Source organism: Mandrillus leucophaeus, unplaced genomic scaffold (genome assembly GCF_000951045.1).
Source record: "Mandrillus leucophaeus isolate KB7577 unplaced genomic scaffold, Mleu.le_1.0 Scaffold388, whole genome shotgun sequence".
In the NCBI taxonomy this organism is placed as follows: Eukaryota; Metazoa; Chordata; class Mammalia; order Primates; family Cercopithecidae; genus Mandrillus; species Mandrillus leucophaeus.
The window spans coordinates 3,031,231-3,037,935 of record NW_012104120.1 but is presented as its reverse complement, the minus strand read 5'-3'; positions in this window follow the sequence as shown (position 1 = coordinate 3,037,935).

Below are 6,705 nucleotides of genomic sequence, written 5' to 3'. Positions count from 1 at the left end.
TCCGGCCCTGGCGGGTGGGCGTGGCTACGCGCGGGGCGGGGCCGGAGTGGCGCTAGGGGATCCTCCCCGCCCCAAGCTGCTCACGTGACCCTCAGCGCCTGGTCCGCAAACGGGCGCGTTCGACCTGCTGTGGCAAGTGTTAGTGATAAATAACAGCAGCAGCCAGGCACAGTAAGTTCGTGTCAGGCAGCGTGCTAAGCACTTTCCCTGCGTTGTCTGGTTGAATCAGTTTACCATCCCTCGTCAGTATTTTATGTTTTCTGTTTACAAAACCGAGGTTCAGGGAGGGCAAGTTGTGGTCCCAAGAGTGACAGCGGTGTAGTATGGATTGGAAACCCTTGCATTTCTTCTATTTTCTTGCCTGTTTTTGATTGATTGGGAGTATTTGTTCATCATTCCTCTTCCTCTACCTCTTTTCCCCCTTCCCGTTCTGTCACCAGTGAGGCTATTTGGTGGGGCCAAAACTGTGAATTCATCCAATTCCCTTTTAGTTGCTCAGCTCTGCTGATTGGAATTTGGACATAAAAGACATCCACTACTTCTAGGCATGGCTCCTTAAAAGTCTCCTCCACACCTGCTGTCGCCTTCTTATCGGTAGCCAGGTATGGGATCCCAGGGAGGACCGGAGGTTCCTGGGGAGACAGACCCAAAACGTGGGAGGAACCTGGACCACTGAGTAGCTGAGCCGAATAGAGCCCCACCCATCTACATTTGTTGGTGACCAAGGCAAGAAGGAAACATTTATTCCATAACCACTGAGATTTTGGGGGTTGTTTATTACAGCAATTAGCCCAACCTGACAATCGCAATGCCCTTGCAATTACAGCACTTCTTTATTTTCTAAATATTCAATTGTAGTTGATATTTTTACCCTCCTTTTGAATAGTAAAGGATTTAAAAAACCCTTTCTCACTAATTCTCCCAACGTACGCTACTGTGTATTTTAATTCTCTCCACGTGTACAGTATGTTCTATGATACATATTTCTTTGATGAGAATTGGTTTATACACGATTGGTAAATAGAGGAATTATATCAGTAGAAGTTTGACATTATTATGGGTCATGAATAATTTCCCCCAACACTTAAGAGTTTTGCATCGTCGGACAAGAACTACTGAATTCACCAACACAGCTGAACCCAGCAGACTATGGAGGAAGGCAGGACTGTACATGATGTCATTATTCATCCTCTTGATATACTGATTTGTTTGCTTTGGACAGACACTCAATAGTGGGGTTGCTGAATCAAATGGTAGTTCTATTTTTTGTTTTTTGAGAAATCTCCATACTGTTTTCTATAATGGCTGTACAATTTGCATTCCCACCCACCAAGAAATATGAGTTCCCTTTTCTCTGCATCCTCACCAGCATCTGTTATTTTTTATCTTTTTAATAATAGCCATTCTAATTAGGGTAAGATGATATTTCATTGTGGTTTTGATTTGTATTTCCCTAATGATTAGTGATGATGATTAGTGATGTTGAGCATTTTTTGTGTGTGTACCGGTTGGCCATTTGTGTGTCTTCTTTTGAGAAAAGTCTATTCATGTCCTTTGCCTACTTTTTAAATGGGATTATTATTATTATTTTTTAACTATTGAGTTGTTTGAGTTTCTTATATATTCTGGATAATAATCCCTTATCAGATGAATAGTTTGCAAACATTTTTTCCCATACGACAGGTTCTGTCTTCACTCTGATGATTGCTTTCCTTGTAGTGCAGAAGCTTTTTAGTTTAATATAGTCTCATTCATATATTTTTGTTTTTGTTCCCTGTGCTTTTGAGGTCTTAGTCATATCTTTGCCTAGACCAATGTCCTAAAGTGTTTTCTCTATGCTTTCTTCTAGTAGATTTATAGTTTTGAGTCTTACATTTAAGCCTTTAATCCCGTCTTGAGTTGGTTTTTGTATATAGTGAGAGATAGGAGTTCAGTTTCATTCTTCTGGATAAGGATATCCAGTTTTCCTAACACCCTTTATTGAAGAAGATGTCTTTTTCCTAATGTGTGTTCTTAATGCCTTTGTTGAAAATCAGTTTGGCTGTAAATATGTGGATTTATTTCTGAGTTATCTATTCTGTTCCATTGGCTTGTGTGTCTGTTTTTCTGTCAATACCATGCTGTTTTTGTTACTATAGCTCTGTAATATATTTGAAGTTAGGTAAAGTAATGCCTCCTGTTTTGTTCTTTTTGATCAAATTGCTTTGGCTATTTGGGCTCCTTTTTGGTTCCATAGGAATTTTAGTATTATTTTTTCTAATTCTGGGAAAGATGCTGATATTTTGATAGGAATAGCATTGAATCTGCAGATTTCTTGGGGTATTATGACCATTTTAACAATGTTAATTATTCTGATCCGTGAGCATAAGATGTTTTTCCATTGTTTGTGTCATCTTCGATTTCTTTCTTACATATTTTGTAGTTTTCCTTGTACAGGTCTTTCATTTCCTTGGTTAAATTTATTCCTCGGTAGTTTGGTTTCTCATAGCTATTTTAAGTGGGATTGCCTTTTCCATTTCTTTCTCAGATAGTTCATTAATGTTATATAGAAATGCTACTGATTTCTGTGGGTTGCTTTTGTATCCTACAACTTTACTGAATTCATTTATCAGATCTGAGAGGTTTTTTTGATAAGTCTTTGGATTTTTCTAGGTGTAAAATCACGTCATTTGCAAAGAGCAGCAATTTGACTTCTTCTTTTCCAAGTTTGAAGCCTTTTATTTTTCTGTTATCTAATTGTTCTGGCTACAACTTCCAGTATTATGGTGAAAGGTGAAAGTGGACATCCTTGTCTTGTTCCAGTTCTAAGAAGAAAGGCTTTCAACTTTTCCCCATTCAGTATGATGTTAGCTGTGGATTTGTCATATATGGGCTTTATTATTTTGAGGTATGTTCCTTCTACACCTAGTTTGTTGAGGGATGTTGAATTTTGTCAGATGCTTTATTTGCATCTATTGAGATGATCATGTGGTTTTTGTCCTTTATTCAGTTGATGTGATGTATCATGTTTATTGATTTGCATGTTTGAACCATCCTTGCAACCCTGGGATAAATCCCACTTGATCATGGTGTACTATCATTTTAATGTGTTGTTGGATTTGATTTGCTAGGATTATGTTGAGGATTTTTGCATTTATTTTTATCAGGGATATTGGCCAGTAGTTTTCTCTTTTGGGTGTGTGTCCTTGTCTGGTTTTGGTATTAGGGTAATGCTTGCCTTGTGGCATGAGTTAGGAGGAATTTCTGCCTCTTCAATTTTTTGGAATAGTTGGAATAATTGGTATTGGTTCTTCTTTGTAATTTTGGTAGAGTTTGACAGCGAAGCCTTCCAGTCCTTGGCTTTTCTTTGTTGGGAGACTTGATTACAGATTCAATCTCATTATAAGTTATTGGTTTGTTCAGGTCTTCTGTTGCTTCCTGATTGAACCTTGGTTGTGTGTGTCCATGAATTTATTCATTTCCTCTAGGTTTTCCAGCTTGTTAGCATATAGTTGTTCATAATAGTCTCTGATGATCTTTTGTATTTCTGTGGTATTAGCTGTAATGTCTCCTTTTTTGTTTCTGATTTTATTTGGGCCTTCTCTCTTCTTTTCTTGGTTAGTATAGCTAGCAGTTTATCAGTTTTGTTTATCTTTTTGAAAAACCAGCTTTTCATGTTGTTGACCTTTTGTATTGTTTTTACATCTCTATTTCATTTATTTCTGCCTTGATCTTTATTAGTTCTTTCCTTTTATTAATTTTGGATTTGGTTTGCTCTTGCTTTTCTAGTTCCTTGAGGTGTACTATTAGATTGCTTATTTGAAACCTTTCTACTGTTTTTAAAAATGTAGACACTTGTTACTATAATACTATAAATTTGCCTCTCAGTACTACTTTTGCTGTATTCTATATTTTGGTATGTTTTGTCTTGATTTGCACTTGTTTCAAGAATTTTTTATTTCCTCCTTGATTTCTTCATTGACCCAATGGTCATTCAGGAGCGGGTTGTTTAATTTCTATGTATTTATACGGTTTTCAAAGTTTCTCTTCTTGTTGATGTCTAGTTTTATGCTACTGTGGTCCAAGAGGATACTTGATATGATTTCAATTTTAAAGTTTTTTTTGAGATTTGTTTTGTGTTTTAACATATAGTCTGTCTTGGAGAATGTTTCATGTGCTAATGAGAATGATGTATATATTCTGTAGCTGTTGAGTGAAATGTTCTGTAAATGTTAGGTCCATTTGGTCTAAAGTGCAGTTTAAATCCAATTTTTTTTTGTATACTGAGTGTGGGGGACTTCAGCAACCCACTATTACTGTACTGGAGTCTTCTCTCCCTTTAGATCTGATAATATTTGCTTTATATATCTGGGTGCTGCAGTGTTGAGTGCATATATATTTACAATTGTTATATCTTCTTGCTAAATTGATGCATTTATCATTATTTAATGACCTCCTTTGTCTCTTTTTATTGTTTTTGGCTTAAAGTCTGTTTTATCTGCTATAAGTATGCTACTTCTGCTCACTTTTTGTTTCTGTTGCATGGAATATCTTTTCTACCCCTTTACTTTCAGTCCACGTGTATCTTTATAAGTGAGTTGAGTTTCTTTTAGGTAATATGTAGTTAGTCATTTAAAAAATTCATTCAGCTAGTTTATATCTTTTAGCAGGAAGATATATGTAGGAAGTTTAATATGTTTAGATTCAAGGTTATTGTTGATATGTAAGGGCTTATTTTTTCATTCTATTAATTGATTTCTGGTTGTTTTGTATATTCTTTTTTCCTTTCTCTCTTATTGTTTATCATTGTGGTTTGGTGGTTTTCCATAGTAGTAACATTTGAGTCCTTTTTTTCCCTTATTTGTGTGTTTGCTCTGCTAGTGGATTTTATACTTTCATGTGTTTTCATCATGACGGTAGATATCATTCTTTTGTTTTCAAGTATAGGGCTCCCATAAGCATTTCTTGTAGGGCATGTCTACTGGTGATAAATTCCCTCAGCTTTTGTTTGTCCTTCATTTATGAAAGATAACTGCTGGATGTAGGATCCTTGGTTGATAGTTTTTTTCTTTTAGCAGTTTGAATGTATCTTTACATTATCTCCTGGATTATAAGGTTTCTGCAGAGAAATCCATTGTTAGTCTGATGGCAAATCCCTTATAAGTGACTGGATACTTTTCTCTTATTGTGTTTAGGATTCTCTTTTTGTTGTTGACTTTCAACAGTTTGACTATAATGTGCCATTGAGAAGACTTTTTGAATTTTATCTATTTGGGATCTCTGAGTTTCCTGTATCTAGCTGTCTAAATCTTACTACACTAGGGAAGTTTTCAGCTATTATTTCATTAAATGTATTTTCTATTCCTCCCTTTTGGTTTTCTCTTTGCCTTCTGGGGCACCAAGCATTCGTATACTTGGTTACTTTATGGTCTCCCATATGTCACATAGGCTTTGTTCATTCTTTTAAGTTCTTTTAAAATTTATTTTTGTCTGACTGAGTTATTTCAAAAGACCTATCTTCAAGTTCTGAAATTCTTTTTTTTCTTCTTGATATAATCTGTTGTTGAAGCTTTCAAATATATATTTTTAAATTTCATTCAATGAATTATTCAGTTCCAGGATTTCTGGTTTTTCCTTTTTATGATAGCTATCTCTTTGGTAACTTTTTTGTTCAAATTCTGCAGTGTCTCTCTGATTTCTTTGTGTGTCTATCTGTGTTCTCTTGTGTCTCACTGAGCTTCTTTGATATCATTATATTTTTTGGTATTTTATAAATTTCTTTTTCATTGGAACCTGTTGCTGGAGAATTATTACTGTGGTCCCTTGGACATGTCATATATTCTTGCTTTTTCCTGTATTTTTTTTCTTTTTGTCCTTACATTGATATATGTGCGTCTTCTCTAACAGTCACTTCTTCCAATATTTTGGGTCTGTTTTTGTAGGAGAGGACTTTTTCCTGAAGATGTATCTATGGTGTTGGGTAGGGCACTTGGTTAGGTGTGTACAGAAGTGTAGTCTTTGTTTAAGTTCTTTAGCTGTACACACTATCGGTAATGCTTGTGATTTCTTCAGTGGCTTAGTGTGCAGTTGTTCATGGAGGCCATGGTGAAGTTTTTCTGGGGACAGGAATGTCAAATGGGCCTGTCCTTGGGTCCCAGGGTGGCATACCCTAGCACCAGTGTTAGTGAGTACAGGCAGGACTATTTTGGGGCCTCCCAAGCAAGGTAACTTGCTTGGGTGCCAGTATTGGCTGCGGTAGGTTGGGGAGGTAAGTGGGTCCTCATGACCCCAGGCAGTGAACATGGTGTGGGAAATGGCTGTAGCATGTAGTGGGACAACCCTTTGACTCCCAAGCAATCCATACTGATGTTGGCAGTGGCTATGATGGGCTGAGTGAGCCAGTCCCCAGTCCTGCAGGTGGCATGGTGTGGGTGGGTGCCAGCTGTGGTATTTGTGGCAGGTTCAGTGGGTCTGTTTACAGGTCCCTGGGAGGGGTGCTTAGTTGTCAGTGGTGGTAGACTGGGCAGGGTAATCCTCAGGTCCCCAGATGGTGTACTTGGGAACTGGTGGGATGGTATGGAGCTGGGTGGGCCTGTCCTCAGGACCTCCAGTTGTGTGTGGGGGGAGTGGATGTGGTGGGCAGGGGTGGGGTGATCTTCAGGTTCCCAGCAGAGTACCTGTGTTTGGGCAGCAGTGGCTATGCTGTAGTCCTGCTGCTGGGAGAGC